The sequence below is a fragment of the Equus caballus genome, chromosome 23 (genome assembly GCF_041296265.1).
Source record: "Equus caballus isolate H_3958 breed thoroughbred chromosome 23, TB-T2T, whole genome shotgun sequence".
Taxonomy (NCBI): domain Eukaryota; kingdom Metazoa; phylum Chordata; class Mammalia; order Perissodactyla; family Equidae; genus Equus; species Equus caballus.
The window spans coordinates 58987368-59004140 of NC_091706.1; the positions used below are offsets into that span (position 1 = coordinate 58987368).

General features: G+C 39.0%; 1 protein-coding gene across 9 annotated transcripts in view; it reads right to left on the reverse strand.

The window, feature by feature from the left end:
- The window catches only part of LINGO2 (leucine rich repeat and Ig domain containing 2), a 1108249-nt gene that overhangs the window by 199135 nt on the left and 892341 nt on the right, over nucleotides 1-16773 (reverse strand). The window contains exon 1 of one of the 9 annotated variants that reach the window (XM_070248732.1): nucleotides 753-885. The exons of the other annotated variants lie outside the window; for them this stretch is intronic. The gene's annotated coding sequence lies outside the window, so the exon portion shown is untranslated. Of the gene's footprint in view, nucleotides 1-752; nucleotides 886-16773 lie in introns of those variants that run through there. 9 annotated transcript variants of the gene reach the window in all.

Here is a 16773-nt window from a genome sequence, read left to right on the forward strand (position 1 = left end):
TGCTCGACCACTCAGGCCTTTTAACCACAGAATGAGCGTCAGAGTGTTTCAGTTTTACTGTGTGTCTAATTAATAAGGAAATGCTTTCAATTAATTTATTTAGTCTAGTGTGTATATATCAAGAGTCTGACATATACTTTTATATACTGATATATAAGTATGTATAGGTATAAGTGCCTCAAGTGTTTTACCTGGTTTAGCTACTGGTAATTTCCCTTGTGGGTGTAAATTATTCATTTAAAGTCAGAAAACCTTATCTTTCCTATCCGTCTACATTTTCAATGGCTAAAATATGAATACAGTATTAGAAGTCGTTGTTCACTGCAAATGCAGTTTAAAAATTTTAATTCTTTAAAGTCTACAAAGCTAAGGGAAATTATATTCAAATTGGAGAAATCCATACTATAAAAAAGTTGATAGGGCTGGCCCCATGGCTGAGTGGTTAAAGTTCTGTGCTCTCCACTTCAGCAGCCTGGGTTCACAAGTTCAGATCCCAGGCGCAGATATACTCCACTCATCAGCCATGCTGTAGAGGCTTCCCACATACAAAGCAGAGGAAGATTGGCACAGACGTTAGTTCAGGGCAAACCTTCATCACCAAAAAAGAAAAAAAAAACAGTTGAGGTCTTGTAGCTTAAAATAATAGATAGTAAAATAAATACTTGCTTAAGGTATCAATGTGGATGCACTAAGCAAGGTCTTACCAAGCTGGTTTTCTGCAGGGGAACAGAAGAATGAAAAAATGCACGTACCATGTTTCTGTTAAGCTATTCAAAGGCTTCTTGCTTGGTAGAGGATTTGGCTTAGTGATGATGACAGCTGCCTGGTGTGAGCTGCGACATTTACAAAATGTGAACCCATTCAGAATTATAAGCCTTCATTTCTGCATTAATTGTAAACATGAAATGAAAGAAATGTTCCCTTCTTGAAGATGGAGAAGTAAACTATGAAATCAACACACAATGAGTCAGAACAGCACTAGGTGAAATTATTTGCTTTCAGTTTACAAAATACCACTTCCTCATGAGACTTTGTACCTGCTGTTCCTTCTTCCTCCCAAATCTCCCTCTCTCTCTCTTTCCATCTCTCACACACACACACAGATACACACACACACACACAACACCCCACATAAGTATAAGCACTTCTTCCAACTGGTTATTGATCAACTTTCATATTTCAGTCTAATCAATAACCGCATATGGGGAGATGACTCTGATTCAAGTCTATTATTATGTGCTTCTCTTAGCTTCTATTATTGCATCCTATACTCCCATCACAACACACATCACACCGCCTGGTGATTGCCTGAGCACTTGGTTGTATCTCCTAGTACACCATAAACTCTGTGAGAGTAGAAACCATATCTATTATTCACCAGTCTCTGTGCCGTGAAAGGTACTCAATAAATGTTTATGAAATTAATGCTTCAGCGAAAGACTTTAAAGAATGACTTAGTCTATAATGAAGCTTTCGGAGTGGATGAACTTATTTAATGATGAAATGTGCCAGTCAGCAATGGTGAGAGGAGGATAGGTTGGCCAAGGACAGAAAGACAAAAATGACTGTTCCAGAAGCAAAAGGTAGTAGTGCTCTTCCAAACTGCCTCAGCAGAAGGGACACCCGCCCCAAGGCTTCAGTCCTTATGGTTCTGATGGTAGATGTGTGTTCATTGAAATGAGTGTGTCAGGCTACCTAAGCCAACGTCACTGGACACTTGATTCATATAACAAACTCTTTTGGATTTGGTTCCAGGAGCTCCAAAGCAAACTTCTGATTACAAATCAACTACACGGTATTATGATGACAGACTGTTCCAAAGAGAGGGAGAGAGAGAGAAAGAGAGAACATGCGAGCGCCCCTCATCCCTAGTCTCTGTGCACTTATGAATCAGATTGCTGGGCCTGCAAAATGGAAAGCAAGACTCTAGACTAGGGTGAATTCATGAAAGTAATGCTATAATGGCCTGTCCATCTGTGTAGCCAATTGGGAATTCTGATAAAGCAATTGTTTGTCTGTCATGTCATTCAAACTTCTATATTAACAGCTAAACAAAGCAGAAGACCATCAAATAGTAGCCTTTGAAATGGAAACCAAATAGAAATTCATGACTTTGCGAATTGTCCTATTATTTTTCTTGTTATTGTTAGAAATCTTTAAAAGGTTTTATTGAGCAAAGAGTATGCCCAATTCTTAATTATGCCACACAAGGAATATATATGATGTATTAAATAATATTTTTCAAATTCAAGATCTTTTTTAAGGAAAAAAATTAACACGCAATCTGAGTTAACTTGAATTATGTCTATTTATACTATTATTTAGCCAGATGTAAATTATTAATGCTTAAAGTCCTTATAAAACTATTAAAAAATAAAAATTAAATGCCAATAAGACTAAAAACCCAATAAAATTAGAATTGACAAAATTAAGTATAGCTAATGACAATGCTTTTTTGAAAGCAAAGCAAACATTTGTAACTAGAACATGGAAGTCATTGCTAGAGAAGGTTCTTTTGCTTTTAGACGTGCATATACTGTTAAGCCTTATATAACGCAAGCTCAGAGAGAAAGATAGACAGTGAGAGTCAGAGACAGAGATAGAGAAAGTGAGAGAAAGCACACGAGAGAAGGAGGGAGGGAAGAAGGAGAGAGAGAGATGTCCTGTCCATTTTGTTAATCGCTCTATCCTTGATGGAAGACGCCTGCACATGGTAACTACTCAATACAAACTTGTGCATTTCTATGCAGCCAGTGCTGAGGCAGGGACATCATTTGGCATTTACATAGCAATAATGCTTCATTTTCCTATTCAGTAACTTTCTGTCCTTTATTCATTAGTCTGGGGCAATAAAATTGGTATTATTTGGCATTATTGTAAATTCAAACATGGTCATCAAAACCAAGCACCAAGACTTTGTTATAACATGGTCGTTAAGATGATCAAAGTTATCCTTATATTCTTATTTTCAAACCACACAGGCGAAACATCATTCTGGATTTGATTTTGGAACAGAAAAATAACATTAATGAAAAAACTGGTGGGAAATAGGCTGGAGTTTGGTTAATAGTAATGCACCAATGTTGGTTTTTAGTTTTAGCAAAGGTATCATGGTAACTAACGTGATTAGGGGAGAATGAAGTTGCTTGATGAGCATATGGGAAATCTCTGTACGATCTTTGCAACTTTTTGGTAAATCCAAATGTATCCCAATGTTTTAAAAATTATTTTTTAAAATGTAAAGACAAGAATTAGCAAAAATATTTTCTTAGGTGTTCCCTAGTTCCCCCAGAGTCTTGTGTCAATTCTAGCAGCATCATATAAATCACAGTTGTACCACAGAGGAATCTATAATCCAGTCAAGGAGACAAAGCAGATGCAAAACAATATGAGAACAATGAAGTGATATTGAATATAAGTGCACTATAGAAAAAGGGATGTGAGTATAAACTGTAGTCATCAGATAAGACTTCACGGATCTCTTGAAGTGTAGACTGATTTTGTCGATATATGCACACTTCAGATAGGGAAGAGGCAGAGATGAAATTCCAGGCAGGGAAACAGGATAAGGGAGAGTATGGAAGCAGAGATGAAGACATGAGGACAGTGAACGAACCGACTAGAACTGGGCAGAGAATGAGGATTGAGAGAATGAGATGTAAGACTGGGTATGGTAACTTGAGGTTTGATAGTGGTGTGCTCTGAAGCTTAGCATGGTTGAGTGGCCCTGAAGAGGAGTAAATTATATCCAACTGGTCTTTAAGATCCATGAGAGCAGCAAATGAGTCTTATGCATCTCTTTGTCCCCAGAAGCTAGCGCAGCACTGGATGCAAAGAGATGATTTATTAATGTGGGGCAAATAACTTAGCACTTGCATCTTTGCACACATTTTTCATTGTATCTTTGGGTTGAATTCCTAGAAGTAGTGTTTCCCAAGGATATACATATGCTAATATGTATCAATAATACATATCTCACAAGATCCTCTCATTAGCAGACATTGACTCGGAACCATAGGAGACAGAAATTCTCAGAAACGTGGTTTTAACTTCTCTGTGATTCAGACAATCCAATACAACATCTCCAATGAAACATTGGTAACCTCATGAGTGGCATCTCATTGTTGTAGGTATTTTGTTATTATTTATGTAGTAACATAGATAATAATATCTGCTCTAGAATGTAATGACTATGAGATATGATCCTTGTTCAGGAATAGTCTCATGGGACCCCAATCCAGGAATATACTTCTGGACCACATGTAGTAAACCACAAGGACAAACACTGAGTAAGTTATACCTGGTCTGCAAGATAAGGAAGATTCCAGGTCTAGTTCACTCTTAGTAAGATGTTTGTTCCAGAACCTCTCTTGTAGCCGTAGGTATTTGATCTATAGATGGACTGTATTAGGCTTCAATAACTCTAGCCTAGAATGGATAAAGCTCCTGCTCTGGTCTCAGCCTGACTTCTGGTCCTGATGGTGAAGGTTAAGGAGCCAACATGTCTATGTATATATTGATATGACCTCTTCAGTCTAAAGATAAACATCTTAAAGGCAGGGATGACATCACTTTCACTCTTACCTCTCTTTCAAAACAAGCAAAAAAAGATATGTGTCACTTCCTTGCCGAAAATATTTCCACAACATCTCACGCTATTCAAGAAAAAACTCTAACTCTTAAGTCTTGCATTCAAAGTCTTCACACACAACCTTCAAACCTATGTTTTAAACTCATCTCCTCCTAGTTCTTCATGTCTTTGACAATCCAGTCCCAAGAGACTACTTGCTATGCTTTTGTACTGATGCTCACACAGTCCCTTCCACCTAGGATGTTCTTACCTAGACTATTTTCTTCCTAAAAAATTTCTATTACAACCTCCAGAGAAAGCTTAATATATCACTCTCACCTGAAACTTTTCTAACAAATGGCCTCTTTGCCCTGAATTAATTGTGATGTTATTTCTACAGCACTAGAGAGCTTCATCTATATATCTGTAGTAGCACCTTTCACACTGAATTTTAACTATTTAGATAAGATACATATTTTCTCTATTAGATAATTATATACTTGGGAGTAAAATAACCTACATTTTAGTCTTTGCATTCCTATCACCAAATAGATTATGCTCAATAAAGGTTTAGTTGTCTGAATTTAATAAAATATCTGACATTTGTATAATACTTTAGTGTTTACAAAGTGCTTTCACATGCATTCTTTCATTTAATCCTTATAACAACCCAATGAGGCAGATATTTTTTATTATTTCCATATGACAGACGAGGGAATTAAAGCTCAAGAATTTTTAGGATCTGCACAATACACCAAAGACTCACCATAAATACTTCTTGATTGATGGCTCGATGTAGACAATTGCTCACAGCTCTCTGTGCTTTTACAGAAAACAAAAACACATGTAGTCTTAATTCCTGAACTTGGTCTCAGTAGCCTGTGCTTCATATATGTATGCTATTCAATCATTTAAAACCCAGGAATCCCATTGTCAATCTCTCCTTACAACTCCCTACACAAATATGACTTAAGATACGGTTCTGACCTCATCTTGGTTACCTTTCCTGTAAAATTAGCACCATAATACTTACTTACTTCTTAAGCCTCCTGCATTCTGATTTTATTGAGATAGCATTTACCAGGTCTTAGGCATCCCTTAAAATTTAAAGAATGTATAAATGCAAATGTTATTATGGAAAAATGGGGACGCAGCTAGGGAACATACATTTGTTATTTCAACATGAAGGACTCCTTCTGTTGTATTCTGAAAGGATGTTCCCACTATGCTGTGTATTTAGATAAAATTATAGACAACCTTTGTAAAGGATGGGGTCTTTGAGCACACACATGAATAGAAACAGGCCAGGAGACTTTGAATATAATTAGCTTGTTCAAAGGAGGCTTACAAAAAGGTTCTGACTCTCAAGACTCCTAAGGGAATTAGAATTTATGCCTTCTAGTTTCCCAAACTCAGATGCTTCAGGAACCTCTTGCTTAATAGGTATATGTCCAAATCTCCAATCCACTACTAACCTTTATGCATCTCTCTGAGACACAGCATCTTCCTCTGTTAAGTGGAAATAAAAACACCTACTCTATTGAGTTCTTTTGTGGATTACATATGATGATGAATGTAAAGCTTGGCACAGCGCCTGAAACATATTCAATGTCCAATACATATTATGATGATTTACCATGGTGAGAATAAAAGAATCAGAGCAATACAGAGAATGGATCCAGAACTCCAAGGGACCAGCCACCCTGCTGGGCATTTAATCTCATTGTTAGAAAAACTCTATGAAGCAAGTTTTGTTAGCATCCCTGCTTTACAGACAAGGAAACTCTAGCCCAAACAGTGGGTGATTTGGAGGCCTTCCTCATGCACTATTATCTGTCATAGGTGACAGTGCCAAGAATTCATTATTCTACAGACAGCTCCTCACTGTTTGCTTTTCCATTCATCTTTAAAAGGGGCATCTGTTTTAGACCGCCCAATCTCCACCAGGTGTTTTGAAGTCATACAAGAAACTATGCAAATGGAGATGTTTCTTCCTTTTACTGCCCTCTGGACAGATCCTGAAGTCCTGGGAGCTATGAAGCCTGCTTGTAAATCATCATCAACTATCAGCCTTCCATCACTTTATCTCTGCCTTGCTCCCTGGGCTTGAACAGGCTAAAACTGATTGGCATGGCCTTGTCTATCTGCCTGACACTTCAGGGCATAGACCATGGGGTGAAATCAAGCTGTAGACACTAGCAGCTCCCGCAGTGTTGTGATAAAACTTAAATTACAACTCAGAGAAGACAGTGTATACATTATATTAAAATGCCTTGGCTCTTACACATAGTAAGAGGAAACTTGAAACCACGGCTTACAGTCTCATTGAACTTGGAGGATGAAATGCTTCATATGAATGAACTATGCATTCAAAATCTGTACCAAAATGGCAATAGATGCTTCTGCAAAAACTTGCTAAATATTAAACATGGATAAAGGATGTCAGTTAATTTAGACAACAGAGGTGTTTTGGTTTTAAAGTGATGCAAGCATTAATATTCATTACAGAAATATGATTTGATAACCAGAGAAGGAATATGCACAAAGCTTTGGTGATAACAGGAAATCATCTTCTCAATGTTCAGAGAACATTTTGCTCTCCATCTTCACAAGTTAAAGTTGACACTGGAAGTTATGTTCCCTTTAGACCGTGGTTTTTCTTCTATAAATGTGCTCTTTTCATAGCTGGATTCTTGTGCTTTTATTCTAGTGATTACAATATTATTGATTCTAGTCAAATGCACATCATAGACAATATTATTGATAGCTGGACGGGTTCCAATTCAAGAAACTTTCCACTTGGAAAGAGGAGTAAAGTGAACAGTGTAGTGCAGCAAAATATCTTCTATTATCTTCTTTCTAAGTTGGAAATGGTACATACTCCATTTTCAGTTTTTCTGAATCCATGCTCCATTGGGCTATATCAATTTTCACCTTTAACATCAGCCAAATAGAATTGAAAGGAGATAAATTGAGACTCAAAGGATAATATAGTTTTTGAAGATATAATACAGCCCACTAAAATGAATTGATAGCAGCTTGGAGCAAGTGTGAATTTTTTTTATTTAATACATGGAATTGGTGTCTGCTGGAACCACTTATTTAAAGGTCCTCCCATATTTTATTGGAAATTGATACTTGAAAGGATTTATAGGATGGCCAATAAAATCTCTCAAAGCTGGACTACGATGTGTGTCCATCGATGTGTGTGGAAGCATTCAGTTTTAACTCATTTTCTTTTATATCATAAAACAAATATACGGTATTTTCCCTTTAATAATCACTGACAGAAACATACAGAGTCCTGGGTTTACAATGTCTCACTCATTTTGTTCTCTCTTTTTTACTTTTTTCCTTACTAGGAAAAATGTGGATTCTAAGACAGCCTATTAGACAGGCATTTGTGGTTAGAACTCTTTAGTATATTAACTTAGAAAAAGAAGAATCAAATAACTCCTAAATAAATGTCTGAAGTAAACCAGTTTTTTTCTTTTTTGAACGTATTATTATAAGCATAGCTTAGGTGATCACAGCCTCAAACGTCTGTAATGACATTAGCCCTCATAACTACATTTTCTTTCTCTATCATTGATCTGCCACTCACTATGTGACCTTCGGCAAGGAGTAGTCTTGTGGTGCTTCATGGTGGATTAGGGGAGTAAAAACAGATAACTTTTCTAGAAACCATAGACAGCACGTAAAGGTAGGAAAAACACTGAAAAAGCAAGACAGAGTCTGTTTGATCAGCCACCACAGGGCTGCCTCCATTCCATGTGACAATTCCCTCAGCTGAACTTCCTTTATGTGGCTCCGTGGCCAGGTGTATCTTCAGAGATAAGGAGCTCAGCAGCACTTCGCTGGAGCATCTGTCCTATGAATTAGTGTGCAGTTTTCTGTTTTGTGGATTTTAAAGGAAATTTCCAAGTATATATTATATATGAGTGTACAAAGCTACCTGTGTGTGACAAGCATTTGCAAATTCTACCTTCTCTTTAGCATTAGCATACTTGTCACTAGGGTTACTCTTAAGCAAAAGACAGAAACAGGCCAGTTCCTTGGCTTCCCCTCCCTATTCTCTTCTCTTCATCTCCTTCATCCTCTCTCCCTGTGTTGTCCCACCCATTTCATCTTCCCTTTATCCTCACTCAGGTATAAATGATGGCAACAGCTTAAAGGGCAGCTTTTCCAGACAAAGCAACATGATTCAAGAGAGAGAATTCAGGCAATAGCTGGTGAGAAGATTTTTGGAGGAAACAGATGGTTGCCAGTTCTACTCGTTCAATAAATACTTTTTTTTTTCTTTCCTCTCCCAATAAAGAAAACACCAGGAGTGTCACATGTTACACACACACACACACACACAGAGTTGTGCACTATTTGCATAAGGAGAGATAAACAGTAGATTGTTTATTGGTCTAGTTAATGTGGTCAGTCAAACTGGTAACTATATGCCAATGTAGTCTTCTGTACTTTCATGAAAACAAAATCATAAGGGAACTTGAGATCATATTAATATGTGAGGGAATCTGCTGTTTGATTTTTATCAGATTCAGGTAGAGACTCATTTCTCTAAACCTCTGCTCTAGAGACTAAGGTAATAACAACTTGCCACTGGCCAGCAGAGATGGATGCACCCGGAGGAAGACAGCAAGCACAGGAAGCCTGCCGGTCTGGGGCTCTGTTGCGCCACAGCTCTTACCACCAACCAGAATGCCCAGTGATTTCAGGTTATACTTTCTGGGCGGCCTGCAGTAGGAGGCACATATCAGTTGATCAAGTAGAAAAGTTACGCAAGAAGCTTTCTATGAACAGGGTTTGGAGGATTAACAAGCTCCATGGTTGCTTGAATAATGTTGTCTCATCATGGAGCACCTCAGATTTTCTGGGCAAAAGGGCCAGGCCAGTGGCTTTCAAAGTGTGATCCCCAGAACAGCAGCAATCACATCCCCTGGAAAGTCGTTAGAAATGTAAATTCTCAAACCCCATCCCAGATCTACTGAATTAGAAATGCTGATGTGGGGCCAGCAATCTGTGTGTTGATAAGCCCTTCAGAGGATCCTGATGGACACTCAAGTTTGAGAACCACTGGCATAGGCACTTTTGCGAAGCCCAATGAAAAGTTTTCAAATTGACAGCCAGGACCAAGCCCTGCTCACAGTTCATTGAAAGTCACAGAACACAAGGCCTGTTCAGATTTCTCTGAGAATGTCAGCAGCAGGGACCGTTCTTGTGCCCCAGCATCCAGAATCACTGGTGAGTTGGCATACACAGAAAGGTATGCAGGGCTCAGCAGCTACGATGTGTGGGTGAAATCTAGTACGCTGCAAGTTTTTGTAAATAAAGCTTTATTGGAATACAGCCACAGTCATTCATTTACTTAGTGTCTGTGATTGCTTTCACACAGCAAGGGCAGAGTTGAATAGTTGCAGCAGAAACCTTATAGCAGGTGATGAGAGTTGCATAATATGACTAGAGAAAACTGTTGCAAGGATATTGCATGGAATTCTACCATTAGATTTAGATCTAGCCTGTAAATATGTAAGTGTCCCTGCGAGGAATATACAAGGTGCCATCAGCCAAAACTGATATCTTCTTGGGAAAGAGCTTATGTAAAATTACACTGTTTTGGAAGGCCACAGGAAGAGCCCAAGAAAATGGGGTCAGCATGTGAAATGTAGTTGGGAAAAGAAAGACAAGAAACAGATTTGGAGTAGGATTGACAGATTCCTATGTGGCAACTTCCTTCTCATGCAAAAGAGAGACATTACCAACCAATCATGATGCTCCTGTTCTCAGATCCCTAGCCCTTCTCAACATTTCTCAATACAACTCTCCAGGCAGCCATCACTCACTTTTTGTAGTTGGTGCTTTAAAGGAAGCTTATGAGCCATCGCGTTCCTGGATTAAAGAACAAGGTCAATAAGGGCTACCATGAAGTGGTTCCCTAGAACCTATGTGAGCAAGTTCTGGGGGACCCAGGAAGGTAATCAGGAAGGAGAAGTCTCTTACAGGAAGTATTAATGAGAAAAGAGGAAGCAGGAAGGAAAGAAAAGAAAATTCCAGGGACTTGCATATGTGCCGTTTCAATATTGCTCTCTATACTCCCACAAGTTACATACCAACCTCTTGCATAGTACCCACTATGCAAGCTCTCAAGTAACTTGCTGGAGGGAACACAGCCAACAGTGATATGATGAGACACAGCTGTTCTGACACTAAAGCCCACAGTTTTCTACCACTTCGACTACTACGCTGTATTGCCTAAGGCTGCACTATTCCTAAATAATTTTGCTTTTGAAACTGAACTTGACAGTATGGTTTATCTAAATGAAGGACAAAGGGAGAGAGAGAGAGAGAGAGAGAGAGAGAGACTGACTCTAAGAGGGAGGCAGACAGAGAGACAGAGAAAGGTAGAGAGAGACAGGCTGTGGACATAATTCAGAAAGTATGTGGAAATTCTTCTAAAAGGAGAAAGTCAACAACAGAAAACTTTAACATCAAATTTTCAGGAAGAAAGCAAAATGGCAAAGGCCTAAAATAACTGTACCCCTACACATAGCACAAGAAAACATCTGCTGCTTTGTACGACCCAGGAGGCAGATACTCATGAACAAATTCTTTATTCTCTGGAGAGCATACTAATGATGTGGTGGTTGATGAAAGATAGGAGAAATTTAAAAAAAACAACAACACAAAACTCTTTCCAAAATTTTGGAGAGACAAGATCAGAGCTGGGTTTATGGGTAAGTGAAGTAGGTGATTGCTTTAAGAACTGTGAGGAAGGCCCGGCTGCTCTGAACTAGCACCCATCCTAAGTGCCAGTTTCCCCAAAACGGCATCTTTTGAAAATTATTCCTTTGATCTAAGCCTTGCTCTCTTCTGGATCTCCTTTTAAAGGTAAATAAATTCAGTAGTGATAACACATTCTATCAAAATTCACCAGTGAGTGAACAGCAAAGGGTAAGCAATAATATCTTGCCACATACATTTTAATTTTTTCAATGTTACAATGCAAAATGTTTGAAGCATCCTTACATGCCTTAACAATTGTAATAAAAATTCTGTCTTGTAAATGCCATAATGCTATGTCAGTGTTAATCAGACGTGTTTCCTAGAATACTCATTCTGCATAATTCTCCTTGATTAAAGGGAATAACAGTAAAAAATAAGCTTGGAAAATATTGCCTATCTTATTCCCTCCATGGTATGGCACAATCAGTGCAAGTCATACATGGCTGTGAGAAGCCCTGCAGTAATGATATTTAACCAATTTTTGCCCAGCTGTTTGTCCTGGAGAGTCTTCATCCCCACTCCTCACTATTAGCATCCATTAGAAGATTGGGATGCAGTTTAGGAAATTGGAGTGCCATAATATAATTTTTTCCACTCACAGATTTTTTTCTTTTAGTCATATCTGAAGCTTTGATGGCTAAAGACACTCCTATGACTTTATAGGCCATAAGAATTATCTGGAAGATTTTTAAAAACAGTTTTTAGATATCGTTCTGAATCAGTTATTCTAAGGAGTTGCCAGGCATCTGAGTTTTGTCTTGTGAGGGAGATTGGTCCTGAGCTAACATCTGTTGCTAATCTTCATCTTTTGGCTTGAGGAAGACTGTACCCAAGCCACCATCTGTGCCAGTCTTCCTCCACTTTGGATGTGGGACGCTGCCTCAGCCTGGCTTGATGAGTGGTGCGTAGGTCCGTGCCTGGGATCCAAATCCATGAATTCTGGGCCACTGAAGCAGAGTACACAAACTTAACCACTATGCCACTGGGCCAGCCCCAGGAATCTGAGTTTTTATCCTATAACCTGACAAATAGCTTATATAAGAGTCATTTCTGAGACTATATTTTGAGAAATGAAAGGGATAAAGGCTATCTACTTTAGGAAGCCAACATTTTGATCACTAACTGGTCTTATCCAGGTAGATTTGATAAAACCAGAGAACCAAGACTTATCATCACAGATGTTGAAATCTTTGGGACTTGTCCTTACCCATCTATCTTCTCCTAGCCTCCACTTATCTGACTAAAACTTCTTTTCCTGACCCCATCATACTATTGTGGATCCAGCTTCATGTCCTTGCCTTCTTGACCTTATTTTATGATTTGACTTTTGACAGAAGCACATCTGATATCCATCCCTCTCCCTGGGGTTCACAAATGTATCTCCTTCTTTCCAAGCAGTTTCTGGGTACCAGATTCTGATCTCAGGTTGGATCTGTAGGGCCCACAAAAACATGAGAAGGCTCAGGCTTCTTTTATGCTTCTTCTAGAGGGATAGAAGGGATTAAAAATGACTTTATTACATCTGAGATGCTGAACCAGAGGATAGCCAGGAGAGAGTCTGAGAATCCTTCAGTTTATCTGTCCCTCATCCAGTCATTCACATCCCTCCTGGTCTCTGTGCTTGCCTTTGCCTTTTCTAATAGAGGGGTTGGAGAAGTCTGGAGAGAGGGAGACTTCTATGCAAACAGATATTTCTTTAACTAGAAAGAGGCTCCTGGGGCTGCCTGGTGGCGCAGCGGTTAAGTTCGCACATTCCTCTTCTCGGCGGTCTAGGGTTCACTGGTTCAGATCGCAGGTGCAGACATGGCACTGCTTGGCATGCCATGCTGTGGTAGGCGTCCCACATATAAAAAGTAGAGGAAGATGGGCACGGATGTTAGCTCAGGGCCAGGCTTCCTCGGCAAAAAGAGGAGGACCAGCAGTAGTTAGCTCAGGGCTAATCTTCCTCAAAAAAAAAAAAAAGAAAAAAAAGAACAAGAGAAAGAGGCTCCTATGATATGTAGGGCAAGTCCCATGGAGGCTCTTATCTTACTCTGTGGTACTATGAGGTACAACAAGTAGAGCTACTGCTTCAGTGCCTGTTTAGATTAACGTAATCACAAATGAGAGATATGTTTCATTCAGCAATTACTTCTGAAGACCTGCTGTAGGCCAGGCACTGCTCTAGGTGCTGGGGATTCAGGAGTGAATAAAAGAGTAAGAAAAAAAACTCCCTGTTCCCTTAAAGCTTATGTTCAGGATGGATGAGACAGATAATGAACAAAATAAATAAGAAAAATATATAATAGGATATATGGGGATAGGTTCTATGGGGAAAAATAAAGCATAGAAAGTGAGTAGGGAATGTTGGGTGTGGCTGGAAGGTTTGGAATTATAATTTTACACAGGGTGGTCCAGGAAGATTTAAATGAGTAAAGAAGTGAAAAAGGTAAGAGAGGGAGCCATGCAGATACCTGGGGAGAAAAGAGCTCCAGGCAGAGGAAACACAGGTACAAAGGCTCTGAGGTGGGAGCAGCCCTGGCATGTCTGATAAATAGCAAAGGGACCAAGATGCTGGAGGGGATGAGCAAGGAGAGGTGTAGTAGCAGGTGAGTTCAGAGAAATAATGGGGATAAAATCCTCAGGACTTTCTAGGCTATTGTTTTGGGGTTTTTCTTTTGCCTTTTATCTGGAGTAAGATACGGAGTTATTGGAGGTTTGGAGCAGAGCAATGACATATCTCATATACGTTTAACAGGATCCCTCTGGTTGCCGTATTGAGGGCAGATTGAAGGAGTCAACGTTAGACACAGATAGATCAGTTAGAAGACTACAGTGATCTTCCAGGAAATACATAAGGGTGGCTAAGATCAGTATCAACCCCATGGAGGCAGATGTGGATGTATTTTAAAGATAGATTTATCAGGATTTCCTGACAGATAGAAGTTAAAGAGAAGATTCAGAAATGACTCCAAAGTTTTGGGCTTGTATTACTAGATGAAGAGAATTGACACTAACCAACAAAAGAAAGATTGCAGGAGATGCAAATTTAGGGGTGAAGATCAGGAGACCAATTTCTGACATCTTAGGTTTGCAATACTTATTTCAAGTTTAGAGTTCATAGTAAAGATCTGGGGTAGGTATAAACGCTGTAATGTTAAAGAGAGAAGGAAAGAGTAATAGATCTTTTGTGTTACATGCAGACTTACTAATTTAGACAATGGTGCACAATCCATTTCTTAACACTTGTACAATAGCATGATCTCTAAGGCTTTTCCATAGTCTAAACTTGTGATTTAATTCTATGCTAAAAATAGAAAAAAAAATTTAAGGCACCAAATCCCCTAAGTACTAGGTAATTGCCTTATAATTCCAAACTATGTTTTGCTTCTTCATCTTGCTCCCTTGTACTAGTCACCTCAGACACTTTCATAGCTTCTGGCCTCAGCTATCCAAGCTTGTAATTAGTTGCTCTTTAGAATAGGTTCATTAATCCTTTTTAATTTTTCTCTGCTATTTGCTTTGGACTCTAAATGTTTCTACTTGGCCTTTCTTTAGGCCACATCATTTCTTCTGCTGTCCACAGCTCAAAACCTTTGCACGGAACTAAAAGGCTGAAGGGTTTTTCAAGTGAGCTGCCCCAAGGCTAACACGTAGTTCATTTTCACTTACTTACTCAGGGCTTTGCCTTCTGTGTGAGTGAAGATTACAGTTGACTACCTGTTTCTTTAAGAGTTCAGACAATTCTTTCTGATAACAAATAAAATATAGCATGTTTTTTAAAAAACTAAATTATATCCTTCTCTCAGCTGCAGCATATCCTAACTTGTCAACATCATATTTGTAAACAGCTCCTATTATTAATGGACACACTTTCTTACCACTACCTCCTAAGGTAGAGGTATAGCAATGGCAGGGGCGATGGTGCCAGAAGGAAGAGATCTGAGACTACTATCTTGTAGTTTTGCCTGGGAAAAGCAATGCTTCAGGAATGGAAAATTTACTATTATCTTCCCCTCTTTAACCAAAAATGGGGATGAGTGATTTTTTTCCTACCAGTTTTGAGTGTAAAAGGCAGTCAAAAAGATGACAGGAATTTCCAAGACATTGTGAGGGTTTCTAAACACAATGTTTGGAATATGAGGACAAGCCAAGAAAAATGCAGAAGTGGTCACCATATCTACAGCACATGGTTCCCTATTCCCAGAATCAAGAAACAATGGTATTCCCATTGTGATGGGTCAAAGAAGCCTTCCAGGCTGAAAGAGCACCATCACCGTTTATGTATGAGCATCATGCCACCATATCCTCCAAGTTCAAAACAAAGGACTTTCAAACTGATTTTGGAACACAATCCATCCTCAGTTACCTACAAAGAAAAACCGTATCTTAAGCAACTGCTTAAGATTGGGAAGGGGGATAGGAACAGAAAAAAAATAGAGGATGAGTCTAAAGTTTGTACCAGTTAAGAAGAGAATCATGGCAAAGATTAGAGGCTTTGTGCTAGAAAAGTTCATATCTCAGGCCAATTTTGGTGTTAGGTACAGGTGGTCCCCGAAGATTCAGAACAAGTTCATGAAGTTACTCTTACACATTTTCCCAAGCCACTCAGAAGTGAAAGACAGCCAAAGCAATGATCATTTTAAAAATATTAATTTGGAGGGAAAGAAGCAAGATTTAAAAGATGATTAAATTTTAAGTGCTTCAACCAGTGCCTAATATTCCATGGAGAACAGAAAGCTCGAAGCTCTTGAGATCAAGGCAGCCACTCTGGTTAACTGTGTGTGTGCGCGTGTCACGTGTGTGTGTGTGTGTGCATGAACATTTGTGTGGTGTCTGTATAAGGCGTGGTGGGTTGTGATGGGTGAAGAGAGTGAAGAGATGGGGAAAAAGAATTAAGTGGCACAGTGTTTCCTACTGTTTAAGAACAGGACACTTAGAGAGGGTACAGTTAACTAGACCTCCTTATCTAGGGGTCCATGAACGCCTAGGTGGGGTTATTCAGATTGTCCTATGACAAAGCTTTCAAACCTTTAACAAATGTAGAAATTCTGATTCAGTATGGTCAAGGAAACCATGTTTTCAAGTCTCCACAGGTCCACCGTGATTGTGATGCCAGGTTGTCTTGCCATAACTCAGAACTTCTGAGCTGATCTGTCTATAAGTGGGGTCAATACATTCCCCTAAACTGTACAATTTCAGATGTATCTGCACTTTTCTAGGGAGGAAATCCATAGCGTGTGCAGGATCTCATGAGTTCCATAACCTTCTCAATATGCAAAAAACAAAAACCAAAAAATGGACTGCATCACAGGAAATCCAAATTGCTGGTATTTGCAGTTTTCTATTTATTCAATCTGTAGGTATAAGGTAAGCTCCTCATCAGGAGGATTTGGGGAAGGACAAACCACAACTAGGCCAAATTAACTGAT